The sequence below is a fragment of the Corapipo altera genome, unplaced genomic scaffold (assembly GCF_003945725.1).
Source record: "Corapipo altera isolate COAL_440 unplaced genomic scaffold, ASM394572v1 0, whole genome shotgun sequence".
Lineage (NCBI taxonomy): Eukaryota > Metazoa > Chordata > Aves > Passeriformes > Pipridae > Corapipo > Corapipo altera.
In genome coordinates, this window is record NW_020884872.1 from 4224866 (window position 1) to 4238691 (window position 13826).

General features: G+C 41.7%; 1 protein-coding gene across 1 annotated transcript in view; it reads left to right on the forward strand.

Annotated features, from left to right (window-relative positions):
• The window catches only part of ABCG1 (ATP binding cassette subfamily G member 1), a 51212-nt gene that overhangs the window by 178 nt on the left and 37208 nt on the right, over window positions 1-13826 (forward strand). The gene's annotated exons all lie outside the window — the stretch shown is intronic.

A 13826-nucleotide genomic window follows, 5' to 3' on the forward strand; every position in this document is an offset into this window, starting at 1 on the left:
TTGTTGAGGGTGGGTAGAACATGCAGCAGTTTAAAGATGGGGGTGGGGGGGAAAGAGGAGGCTTTTTTCTTTTACTCTTGCAACTGGCTGTTTTGTGAAATGGTTATTTTTTTCAGTACTCCTTCAGAACAGCGAGTATCTCAGAATTTCAGAAGGCATTTGACACCAGGATAAAAAACATTTTCTTAAAATGCTGAGCTTGGAAATAAATGCTTTGAGCTGTAGGAATGTCAGCCCATCCGTGCCTCTTGGTGTTCTACGAGGGATCTCTCTAAGCTTATAATTCCTTTTAACTGATGGAATCACTGGCTCTTGCTAGGACTGAATCCTGAGGTTTAGTCAAAGACAAAGATGCTCTTTTGCTACCTCCTGTGCTGATATACACAGCAAAGAGCTCACAGCCTACAACACAGGGCATAACAAAATGGTACAGATATTTGGGGGCATCTTCAGAAAGAGAAGTGTTGAGAGTAAGAAGGGCATATTCAGCTCTGTTCTTTATGTGCCCTTGGTCAGTTCCATCTCTGAAAGGTGGATGTAAGGTGGCTCTGTCGTTTCTCCTGGGCTTGACATCCATTCCTTTTATACCTTCACTTGCTTTGTGTAGCCGTGTGTTTCCTAGAGAGTTTTTGGGTTTTGTGTGTGCATGTGACTAGTCATCTCTGAAAGGAAAACTAGGTCGTGCAGTAAATTCCTGCTAGTGAAAAGAAGTATGCCCAAGAGAAACTATTGAAATCTGCGGGAGAATTTTGTGTACTAAATGGCATAATTACTCTTCCTTGAGGAATTCTCTCTCAGTAATGTAAACTGGTATGGTTGTGTGCTTTAGTTCTTTTAAGAGATAAGCCCCTGCCAATGGACTGCTCACCTGAGCCATACTTCATACCTGCACAGGCTCTGCATCTATAAATCCACTGGCTTAAACATTACACTTGAAATTGTTTCACAAAGTACATTGCTGCTGTCTGGAAATTGTGTCGTTATCACAACATCAAGGCCTTAATGGTCTAAAAATGTGTGGTATGAAAAACACTGGAGCTGTTGCCATGAAAGTTCTACTGTACATGGACAGCCTATGCATACAATTATTCATTTGTTGAAGGATCTGCAGATTTCATGCTTTAATGGGTTTTTCAACATCAGAACTGTATGTACACACACTGGCCATCTTTTATTTATCTATTAAAATTGCATGGAGCCATGCTGTCCATAGGAGAACAATTGGTTTGGCAGCAACTTCGGTGCATTCAAAATTATGTTTTATCTTATCAGAATGAACTCAAACGTCAAAATGGAGTAAGGCCAAGATGTCTCGTGTGAGATTTAAAAGCTTGAGATTTCTAACTGGATGTCTTTCTCACTGGCCAGAAATGATTGAGGGGTTCTTTGTTCACATTTGCTGACATGCCTTGACTTGGCTTGAACTGAATGGCACGTCCTGGCAAAATGTCCTGCTGCTGAAAATGACCTGTTGAGGTATTCAGCTCTAGGATATGGCTATGACTGTGTCACTACATTTAGGTTTGAAAGAGGAGGTTAAACTTTTCTAGCTGTCTGTGTGCAGGGGTTCATATTCTCTCCTCCTCACCATGTGTCTTTCCTGGGGCCACCAAGGACACCCTCAGAGGGGCTGTGAGGTTGTGTCTGCCAGCAGGGCTTGGCATTCTTCTTCTTGACAAGGACCTAAAACAGCTTTGGGAGGTCTACAGTCCATGCCAAGTGACTGTGAACCAAAGTGTGCTCTCATTGCCAGTAAGATAAAACCATATAATCTACTGCCTTTGGAGGCCATGGCCAGGTGGAGCCAAGTTGTTATCTTTCCTGGCATCAGTGAGAGTACAACTGGGATATTGTACCCAGTGTTGGGCCCTGCAGATACATAGAGGTACTGGGAAGCTGAAAAGGGTCTGTCAGAGGGGTAAAAAATTATTCAGGGGACCTACAAAGAACAGCTGAAGAAACTCAATATATTGGTTTTAATAGAAGAGATTTTTCATTAGAGAAAAGAAAATTGAATTGCCTGAATAGTCTCCAGTGAAGGTAAGGCCCAAACTATCAGATTCCTTGAATTGTTTTAGTGGTTCTGCAAGTAAAATTTTTTTTGTGTGTACAGTTTGGTATATTCTCTGTTTCACACTGATTGATTTGTAGATGAATGAATTAAATGTAAAACTGTTCTAAATGCCTTATACTGGTCTCTCCTCCAGTGGGAAAATGGGACTTTTCAGGGGGTTTTAATCTGCCACTGCTCAACAGAAGGGCAATATTGGGCCTCCTAACACTGGTGGTGGTCATAGTTCTACACTCCTTGTGGGTTCCCCGTGCTAAAAGTCTCTCTCAGTGATGTGATGTGAAGTGTTTGAATTCACTTTTTTATGAGAAGAGTAGCAGAAACCACTAGGACAGTCCAGTACAGGAAATGCAAATGAAGTAAAATTGTGTGCACAAGTTGAGGGAAAAAAAAAAAAAAAGGCAGATGTCTCAGTTCACATTGTTCTTGAGTGCTGGTCGTGGTAAGAAGCGATAAGGGAAGCTGTTTCAAAAATGTGCCTTTTAAATTAATGGTGTTTCTATTCTGAAATGGAGCTTGGAAAAAAAAATATACTATTTCTATGTCATTCTCCATGACTGTAATGAATTAGTTAAACCCCTTCAAGAGTGTTGGATCACAAAGGCAGAAGCACAGTTTCCTTACAAAGCTATTCCTGCCAGCGTGTTGGAGAGGAATTCAGCTAAAGAGCAACTCCCTTCAGTAAAAATGGTATTGCAAAATGATGTTAAGGTTAGGCTCCAGGTTAACAAAAGGAGGAATAATTAGTAGTGCTGCCACTGTGTTCTGTACTTAGCTTGATTGTTCAGAACAATGAAACTCATGGTATGTCATGTCATTTACTTTTCATTAAAAGCACAAAGAAAGGTGAATTTGCATTGCTTGTCAACAAGAAAGAAGCTAAATAAGCTGTAGTAGACTTCAAATTAGAATTTTTCATTGATTTGTGTGTCAGCCTTTAAATGCCTAATTTATCCATTGAATCTCTTTTTCTCTTATAAAGGAGGGAGGGGCATTTTGATTCTAAGGTTTATGTGATAAATGCCTCTCTGCTCATGGTGTTTTATCAAATTCATAGCAAAGATTGGTGTGACTCTGAAGCTGATTCATTCCTGGTGTAATTCCTTTTGTGGTTAGGGGCATTTACAGGGAAGGAAGGTAGCAGGTCAAAGCTTGATGGAATGGTATGTGACCCATTCCATTCAGGAGGAGTTGTTACTCCTATATGGGAGTTTGGAAAAGCTGACAGAGGTAAAAGTTTCAGGTCGTCTCTGATGATTTTGGCATTTTTCCCCATAAAGCTTTTAGGTAACCAGTCAACAGAGAGAGTCAAACTGTTTCTTTAGTTTTGAAGGATTTTTAAGTGACTTGATCCAGATCTTGTGAAGTTAAGGATCTTCTATAACTGAAAATGTCTCAGTCTGTGTTCAAGCATGTTCTGGGGGTTTCCTGTGGTTCAGCGAGTTTCAGGATTTATTTAAGAAAGGTGCAGGATTCCTGGAGTAACTGTTGTAAGATTAGTTAGTCCAAGAATGCCTTCTCCTTTCTTTTAGGACAAGGGAGCCAGCTGGCCTGGAGGTGAAGAGAAAAATGAGAGTCTTATGTTAGATCCAGTGTGGCTCCTTAAATATGGAAATAGCAAGATCTGCAGAGCTCCAGAACAAAATGTGACCAAAAGTTTTACTGTCTCATAACAGAGCCATTTATGTAAGGCTTGAGAAAGAGATGAAAGTGGGTCTTATCTTGGCTTCTGAGCTGTTTGTTTAAACTGCAGTTTGAAATGCAAACCACAGAAACCTAGATTGGTTTTACCCGTTCATAGAAAAATTAGAGACTTGTAGGTTTTAATACTAGGACTGCCTGAAAACTGTTTGCAGGAGGATTTCATAGAAAAGTCAGGACTTCAGGTTTCTCCTATTTTTGTTAAAAGCACCGTAAAGTAATCTGAATTGTGATTTGGGGATGTATTATGTATAGGCCTACATACAAAGAGGGCAGAAAAAGTACTTTGGAGCTTTCTGTCTTGGTCAAATTCATTCAGCTTTACCTAAAAAAGATATATACGTTCTATATACCCAGCAAAGGACATTTCTCCTATTGTTTCTAGGTGGTTTTGCTATAATACAGGATGGAAATGGATATATTCTTCCAATAGAACTTGAGTGCATCCAGGAAGAAAATAGTAATAAATTTGCTTTCAAAACTCCACAACAACTCAGGGATTTCTTTTTTTTTTTTCCTCCTTCTTCCCTTCCCCCCCCCCCCCCCCCCACTTGTCAGTATTCATAGTTAATTAGGCAACGTTTTAGTTGGAAATTTCTCCGTTGTTATTTTTAGGACTGTAATGACTCATCTGTGCTGCGTTCAACAGTAAGTTCTGCTAGGATTTGGTCTTTAGTAACCTCGGAGGGAGCGGGATTCAGCCGGTCAAAATCCAGCCGGGCGCTTCTGTGGAGTGGGTTTAGTACCAATACAGAAATTCATGGTCAGCAGAAAAATTGTGCTATTTCTTGTTATTTTGGGTTTGTGCTAATGGCTCAAACCCTGTGGAAGCAGTCAGCTGGAGGGGTGCTGTCTTTTCTGTCAAGGTTGTTGTTTCGTGGCTTTGAGATTCAGGAGTGGAAGGAGAGGAATGAGGGACTGGGCTTATCCTGGATGGCTCCCTCGTGTCCGGTGGGGAAGCACGGAGTCTTTGGCAGGTTGTTTGGTATTCGTGAGCTGTGAAAAGTGGCCATCACAGTCCGAGACAGTGTCATCAGAACAGCGAGATCCCTGCATTTCAGCTCGGAGGGCTGTGTATTATGTTAATGCTGTTCCCTGCATAAGATGGAAACTTCACCCGCTGTCAAATCATCAGCAGAGATTTGAACAGCCTGGGTTTTACTGATTTGCCTCGGTGCTGTCTCACGAATTAGTTCTGGTACACGCACTCGGACAGACCCATTTCTTCCTATTTAGTCGGGGCTTTTTTTTTTTTCCCCAGCATCAGCATCAGCATCCTTTCTGTGACTTCATTTAAAAGATTTAACACCCCCCGCTCCGGAGTTATCCAAAGACCCAAATGAAAAAGAGAGGCTGGGGAGGGGGGGGAGTGGGGGGGGTGGGTGGCAGGGAGGGATTTGCCCTAAATTATTTGCTAATCCTTGCTGGAGGAGTCGGAAAAAGCCTGTCCTCATCCGTGGCAGGTGCACTGCGGTAGAGGTGCCGCATGCCCGCTCCGGGCGAGCCCGGCGCGGTTACTGGCGGGCAATGCACTGCAGTAACCCGCGCCAGCCTGGTTGGCTGCTCCAGGCTCTGTTGCTAAGATGGGAGGAAGGAAAAGATGCAGAGCTAAACCCACTTTCCGAAAGCAGAGTTTGGGGTTTTTGGTGTGGTTTTTTTTTTCTTTCCCTTTTTTTTTTTTTTTTGTTGTTTTTTTCCCCCCCTCGCCTGTCTCCGACAGATGGGTTGTATTGTTCTCGACCACTTTTTTTTTTCGCCTGCTTTGTCTGAGAGAGACCCCGCGTTTTCATCATCTCGGAGAGATGCCTGTATGCAAATTGAGATCCATATGTCGGAAAGAATAAACAACTTAGGCTGCAACCCTAGTAAAAATCTCTGTGGCCAACTATCGTGTGTGACCAACTATTCCTTTTCGGTGGCTTAAAATATTAGAGAAAATACAAAAGGAAACGCGATTTTTTAGCGGAGGATTTCTAAGCGCGCGTTTCAACCTTGATAAAATCCGTGCAGTTTTTCTTTTTAGCACTTAAGCTGTCTCAAGATGGTAAAAATATACTGAGTAGTCACTGTTACTGGAATAGTTCACAGTGTTTTATTAAGTGATATATGACTCCTCGTAGCATGGGTTGTATAAAATAGAGGTTATTGGGAATAAATCTTGGTCAGCCCCTTTGTCTCATCCTTCTCCTCTTTCCCAGCTGAGTAAGACCTTACTTCAGCATTTCTTATTTTCCTCCAAGCAGAACCCATTGTTATTGTGGGTTTGGCTTTGTTGGGGTTTGGGTTTTTTGTTTGTTTGTTTGGGGTTTTTTTGGGCCTGGAAATGTGTCTGAGTTTGACTCAGTGATTTTTGGTCACTGAGTCTTTGTGGGCGTAGAACCCATTTTTCTTCTTTCTCCTTGCTGTATTGTTTATTAAAAGTAAACATGACAATGACCTGTTTTTAATTCTAGTTCGTGTTTTAATACAACAAATTTTATTAACCACCTGTTGTGAAAACTTGTGACTGAGGAAGGAAGTTTTAGAGAGAGAGAGCAACTAAAACATTTCAGAATTTATATGGCAGGAAGTGGTGATGGTGAGCTGTTGGGAGTCTGAGCTGTGGTCTCTGCTGTTTCCATCTCCCAGTAACTGTGTGTTGGGGGCTGGCTGTAACTCACCCTGACAGCCTTCCACTACAACTTTCTGTGTGCTGAGTGGGATTTGATGAAATGCTTTGCTGTCCTCTGCCCATAGGCAGTCATGTCTTGCTCGAGGTGTTGCGGAGGTAGAGATGGAGTGCACCATAATCTCGGTGTGCTTTTTTCTCGTTTCAAAGTAGACTTTGGCTTCTGTAGTCTGAAGAAGTCTGAGGGAAGATGAAGCAAAACTCATTTTGCAATTGAAGCCTTCAGACATCACATGGTTGATCACAGTTCTCCATAACCTCCCTAAAAGGAAAGAGAAATCACAAAAGCAGCCAAGAATAGAAAGTAGCTCGAGTGAAAATGCCATTCAGGTTCATTTTTTGTTGTGTATTCACATGCCATTTTGGAAAAGTGCTTTCTCGAAGTCCGTGGGGTCTAAGCTTTACCAGCTTACTAGGGCAGATCTTTTGTTCTCAGGGGTTTTAATATCTCTGTATTCTCTAAGAAATTAATTGCTTCACACTTCCCTGTAGCATTGTTCTTGTAGGTAAGCTAGCTGGCTTTGGCAAGACAGGGAACATGATACTACTCAAAATGTGGCAGACCCTCACTAGGACTACTCAACTGCTTTGTAATTCGCAGCTGTATCCATTAAACTGATGGGTCCTCTATTAGAAAACAGTGTTTAGCCTTACTATTAAAATTAAGATCTCAAAACTTACACAAAACAACATGCAAGGAGAATCCCAGCAAAATCTCCATGGTAGTTGAGCACATGGGAATGAACTGCTTTGGATTTAAAATTAAAGCATTGCAAACTGAAGAGTGGGTGTTCATTCTCCAAATGAACATCCCTGGGGCAAGACCTAAATGCCTTAGGCATGGTTTGCCCTTAGAACCTCTGTGACTCCCCTCTGCTGAGGGGCATAAGGATATATGTCCAACCTAAAACTGAGTTTTTGACAAATATAAACTGGGAGTTTAGGTCAGCTTGCCCTGTGTCCCTTCTCTGACAGCAGGCAGAACTGAGTGTGTGGGGAAGAGTTCAAATCAAATGTAGGCAGGTGTGCAGCAGTGTTTCTGCAGGTTCCCACAGCCTGCAGCTCAGAGGTTTCCTCACCTAGGTGTGGTATCTTTGTTTATCCTAACTCTAGCTCTCACTGGATTTTATTTTTGTAAGATCATTCCCTTGCTCTCTGAACCTTTGGTGTTTATACTGTCACCTTGTTCTTTGCCTTGCTTTTTCAAACCATTCAGCAGTAGGGTGAACACCATGTAATTCCCTGAGGCTCAGGGGTAAACTTGCTTCACTAGTTGACCACTGGCTCCTACTCTTTTGTTTGCTGTTGCTTTATCTGCTTACTCATTTATTTGAGAACCGGCCATCTACCTTCTTGTCAGGTTAATTTATTTAAGAGCTTTAATAAAAGACCTTGTTGAAACACGACATCCATGTAAGATGACAAAATGCCCCTCTTTTTTTAGGTATTCCTTCCAAAAGGCATCACATGCATTTAATATTATCAAATCTTGTATCAGAGGCTTCTGCACAACATTATTTTTCTCTGTCAAAACCTTTGGGACAGCAAGAAACTGAGGTGTTAGTGGTTCAGATTGCCTGTCCACTGTGCAAGACTTGAACCTAGAAGTTAGCAATTTTTGGTTAACACCATTGGTACAGAGGGCAGGAAATCCACCAGCCCTTACTCAGACTGTACGATGTGGAAAACTTGGTTCTCTAGTGTGAGGGCAATTTGCAAGTACAGCTTTAGTGCCGAGGACTGGCAGAGCCTTCCTCACCAAGCCAAGGACCAAACCTTATAGGCATGTTCTTCTTGATATCAAAGTCTGTGTTAATTAGGAAATAGGAAGACTGAGGGTCCCCATATTGTCCAAATGTAATCACTTTTTCACCAACTTCATGAAAAGAACATATAATACAATATCTATGGAAAAATTCCTTCCCTTTTCAACCAGTCCTTTGACTTGTTCATCCCCAAGTATGATGGCAAAAGGTAACAGCACATACATAGAAGGCCAGTTTTGGTGTTTTTCAGTGGCTGTTTGAATCTCAATAGCTTCCTACAAACATCAGGAGGCCTGTGGAAATACCTCATTAATGATGATTCAGATCTTTGAAAGTGGCTCCCTTGTGAATTATGTGCTTCAGTGCAGACGTTTGAGCTTAATTTGGCCTTTGGACACTTAGTCTCTTAGAAAAGAAGATTTTAGAATGAATATTTGATCAGAGTGTAAGTGGTGGCATAAAATCCGGAAGGACTGGTCCCGTGTAAGTGTCTCTGGAACGGGGACAAAATAATTCTGTCTAGGAAATGGCGTGGCTGGAGATGCTGCAATATGTCTTGAGTCACGCTGTGGGAATCTGTGCAACTGCATTTCCTGATTGGACTTTACTTTCTTGTCACTGTTGGGCTTGTATTCTCATTTCCAGTTCATTTAGACTTTGCTGATTTCAGGGGAAGAAACAGATGCGCTCTGAAGACTTAATTCTCTTCAGAGGGTATAGGGCTGAAGCCATCCAAATTCTTTTCAGGCAGAACTATCTGGAATTACATAATAGTCAGATGGAGTTAACCTCTTGTTTGTTGTCCATTTTTTTTTTGTTATGTATCTGTTCCAAGTAAAAATAAATGGCAGAGACCTTGGCTTTACAAGCCAATTTACCATCTGCTTCTCATCTAGCATCTACAGCCTACATCTTTTGTGTAAGAATCATATTTCTTCCTGCTTAGCGTGTTTAGAATAATGACAAATGTTGTTTATAATTGCAGTACATCTGCTACAGGAGAGAGGAGAAGATAGAACATGCAGTGGTCAGGTTCCTGGGGGAATGAGAATGGACCTGTGCTCTGTCTCTTGCTGATCTTTAGAGGGTAGGCTTTTATACCAGACAGGAGAAGTGAAGTGATGAACCTGGTAAAGATAAATTTAAAGGAAAATAATTGGAAGGTTTTAATGCCCTTGCTAAGCAATGGAGTTAAATTCTGTCCTGTTGCATCTGTTTTGTTCTTGTGGAAGCAGTCAAGTGGATGAGGCTGCACCAACAGAGCATGGCTAGTATAATTTTTTTTTTTGTCATGATCCAGTTATTACCTTAAGTGCTTTGGAAATTAAGCACTCTAATAACACCAGCATGACAGGGCTGGAATTGGTAAATGAGTACACAATTAAAAGAAAGGGGATTGAAGCTAAATTTGCTATTAGAGGAAGGGAGTTATTTTTTCTGGGTCAAAAAGCCACAAGCTTCTGCCAGATTATTGCATATGAATATCAAGGCCTGATTATCTAAAATAGCTATTTGAGGCTCATGGAGCTGAAGTCTTTGGGTGGCTGGGTGGGACTGAGTTTCTCTTCTGTCTCCACTCAGAGATGTGAAGGTCATACGCTGCCAGAAGAGAAATGTAGGAGTCAGAAAGACAAGGACAGTGCAGAGGGACACATCTGTGCACAGCTGGCCATGAAGAGTTGTGCCCCTGGGTTTTCATTTTGACTCTGAGTCTTGAAGAATTACTCGAAGGAGAATTTGTCCCAGAGGAACAAATTGACAGTACATAGATATGAAGTGTGCAGGTGATCGAAGGGAGACGTTTTGGAAAACCAGTTGGGTCGGGTCTGTTTTGTGATCAGAACTGTGAGCTCTTCACAAGAATTTTGCAAGGGTTTCTAATTGTGGTGATTGTAAAATGGGACTGTTGGTAGTAGCTGAACCTGGTGGGGCTTTGGGACCATTCCTCTCCTCTGGCAACTTGTGGGCTGCACACACACACACACAGACAAGGCAGATCTCTCCACCAGTGTGTTTTGGGCACTCTGTCAATCCAAGCACTAGCCCAGGCTCTGGTCTCTTTCTTTTAGTGGTACCTGGACCTACAAGCCCTCAGATTTGCAACCTCTCACTCCAGCAGCTGATGTGAAAACTTCTGCTACTCACCACTGATATTTTATGCACATGAGCTCGCAGCAGTGAGTGCATTCACATAGTAGAAAGTTGAGAATAGTGTATAGCAAGGAGTGCAAGTTGGATTGCAGTGATTAGGATCTTGGTCAGACAGGTGTACTGACCAGCCACCCCTTCACATTTCCATCTCTTTTCTCAGACTTGTTCTTCCTCAGTCCTTGATTCATTCCTTTCTCTGCCTTTGGCAGTTACCCCAGATATCCTGTGGTAGGTATTTCTCACTCTCTGTAATTCCCTGCTGGTTTTACACCACCTGCTGGTTTTACACCATCCCAAACTTCTGTTCCCCCTGCATGACATGGTAAGTCCTATTTCCCACCAGGCCATCACCCCCTCTCTTGCACAGCATTCCAGGGAGGGAGTTTCCCTGTAGACACATCTTGGTGGGCTTTCCTCCAGGAACAGCAGTCCAGTCCTTTTCCTTGGAGCATCTTCAGAGTGGCTTATTCAGGGGGCTGTGTTTGCACTGGGTAAGTTTGTAGGGCTGGTGCTTTTAATCTCATAACTGAGTAAAGACCATTTTAGAGCTTCTTGGCTGATTCGGGGTTTTTTTTAAGCTTTGTTTTTAAAAACAGATGAAAAAGTAAGGCTTGGCAGTCCTTTTTTTGAGCCCATGGAAAGTTTCCCTGTGTTATATATCATCATAGAAGTGGAATTCACATTGGCACATTTTTTACCCTCTTATGTGAAAGTTTGAGGGAAGTTGTGAGTAACTGCAAATGGGGCATCGAGTTGCTGCCACTTGTGATTATAATAAATCAGGTTCTGCTGTCTTAAAGGCTGAGTTGTGACAATATGTGTGAGCTGCTATATCAAAAACAGTCAGAGGAGCTTGACAGACACTCCTGAAGGGGGTTGACTGCTTGATTTCTTGTCTGGGAGAAAGATGATGTAAACCTCAAGGAGAAATGCATTACCTGAAGTAGTCACAAGCCCATGAACCCTGGGATTACTGTAAGGCTTAATGTTCATAAAGAATGGTTATGTCTTGTCCAGTGGTAGTTTGACACCTGAGGACACCAAAAGAAAGATGAAACTTAAGAATATACATAATGATACTTATAGTATTTACCCTTTAATCTCCAAAGAGAAGCATTAGCACTGGTCTCCTGAATCCCATATATTCCAAATATACCATGTGCACATTATAAAACCACCCAAACAAATAAAAATAAAGCAGCCTGCCCCATATAGGGCATGGATATGACATTTTAGCACTCAGCATTTGATTCCTATTGGCAGGCAGTAAAAATAAGCTCCCCAAGCAAAGTGAATTGGGATAAAAGGTGGCACACATTCTGCAGTAAATAAAAATAACTTCAAAGCCAACCTACAATTCATCTCAGACATTCATACTATACTGCTTTAAAAGTACAGGGCCAAGTGAACCTTGAAATCACTGCAGTCGCATATTGGATGGAGTTTACCCAAGGAACAGGTATCAGCATTCTGCCAGGACTGTTGTCTTATGATAGAACATTTTGAACCAAATTCATTCCTGATATAAATTATCTGAAATGAATAAATCTTGCTGAAGGAAGAGTATGGCCTAATACCAGAAGACAGTTTTTCATTTATTTGTATGTTTTGCTGCTAAAACTGCATTCTAAAATATACAGAAGCCAATGCAGTTCATTTTAAATGTTAGTGTTGAATGCCACCTATATGCTCTTTGGGCCAAATGGACTTTAAGCTACCACTGTAATAAATCAAAGGCCGTTTTTTCCCCCACTCCCTCCCATCACCAAGTTTTAGTCTAAGAAAACTTGCCCTGGCTTGGATTCCAACTCCTGTCCAGATATTCACCATTACAAGTGAGAGAGTGCAAGGAATGTTTATACGGTGGTGGAAATGTGTCAGCAGGCAACATCCAATTCATGTTCAATATTATATTTAATATCTCTATATAGATACCTGTAAATATAAGTGTGTGAGTATATAAACATGCAGGTTATCTCTGTTTTCATATATATAGATGTATGTACACACATACACCCATATACTCAGGTATGTTTATTTATGTACAAAAACTGGCTGTGTATCATTATAACGAATATTTTGAAGATAACATTTTTATAGAGGTGTATATTCCTCCTCCTCCTCCTTTGTAGTGACAAGATGATGTAATTATAGGAAAGCAGCAACAACCTTATTTCTTTTAAATGAAAAGCAGAAGAGTATCAGTTGCTTAGAAGTGGTCCAGGTCTGTTGCTACTGGATTAACAGCATAACAGGCTAAAATAGCAGAAAAAATGACTGTAAAATGGAAGCTGTTTTATCTACCTGAGTGCCAGTGGTGTAAAGAATGGTATAAAGAAAAGACAGCATTTTGTGGATGCTTTTCAATAGGGACTTATTACATTACATAAGCTGAGTAATTTTCTATTCTCAGTCATTCCTCTCGTAATCATATTGTTTGTGCTTTGTTCTTGTTTTCTTTAGAAGTTGTAGGAAAGAATGGGTTGGAGCTCTCGTGTGTGTCAGTGGTGGGTCCAATTTATACCTGGTTGGGCAATTTGGGCTGTTTATAACTGTTGACATCATTGTCTGAGCATTATTGCAACTTGCTTTCCTGCTGGGTGTAAAGGATAGAATGCTAGTGTGCCAGATAAACGAGTGCTACTTCTGTTTGTTTGAACAGTGGTTTGCTGGTGAAAACTGGAAGGAGTTGTGTATCTTGGGGTGCGAAAGGAAAATACCAAGGTTTTATGCAGACAAACAGAAATGTGCTTTGATTTGGAAGAGCCAGCAAGAGAACGGCGCAAGGAACAGGAATGTGGCAGAGATGTTCTTCTGGCAGATTTTCTTGGGGGCTAGAAATTTTCCATTTGCCTTCTCTTAGCACCTTGGGGGTGGAAGGGAAAGGGCTGGTGAGGATATTGTCAGCCTTGGGAGGATCCAGACTGGGTAGCCCTTGCACCTGACACATCTTGAAGGTGTGAGCGGGAGTGTTCCGTGGTCTCTTCTTCAACAGGGATGAGGGGAGTGGGATAGAGCTGATAAGAACTGTTTTGGCACTTTCTTTTTTGCTAGCCACACTGGCACTAATATATCTTGTGATCTGTGTGAGTTGCCTACTGTGTTTTAGAAGATGGTCCCTCCTGTCTCCTCTTCTCCAGCTCCACTAATTACCCACACTCGCAGCCATTCTGTGGAAGTGCTGACACTGAACACATAAGAAGTGGCTCCAAATGCCTCCAGGGTGTTTACAGCTGTACACAAGGAAAGGAGATTGGGGATATAGTCAAGATTAACCTCTCCTTTTGTATCACAGTATCATTATCTAATGAGATCAGAAGCAAAGCCCAGCAGCTTAGTCAGTGTTACAGCGTAGGCACCCATTTCAGGAGGAAGCCTTTGAGAAGAGCAATCTTCAGCCGTCCACCTACACCATTTTCTTTGTGGCTTTGCAAGATGGAAAAAGTGACAGATGTAAACCTCCCCAAAA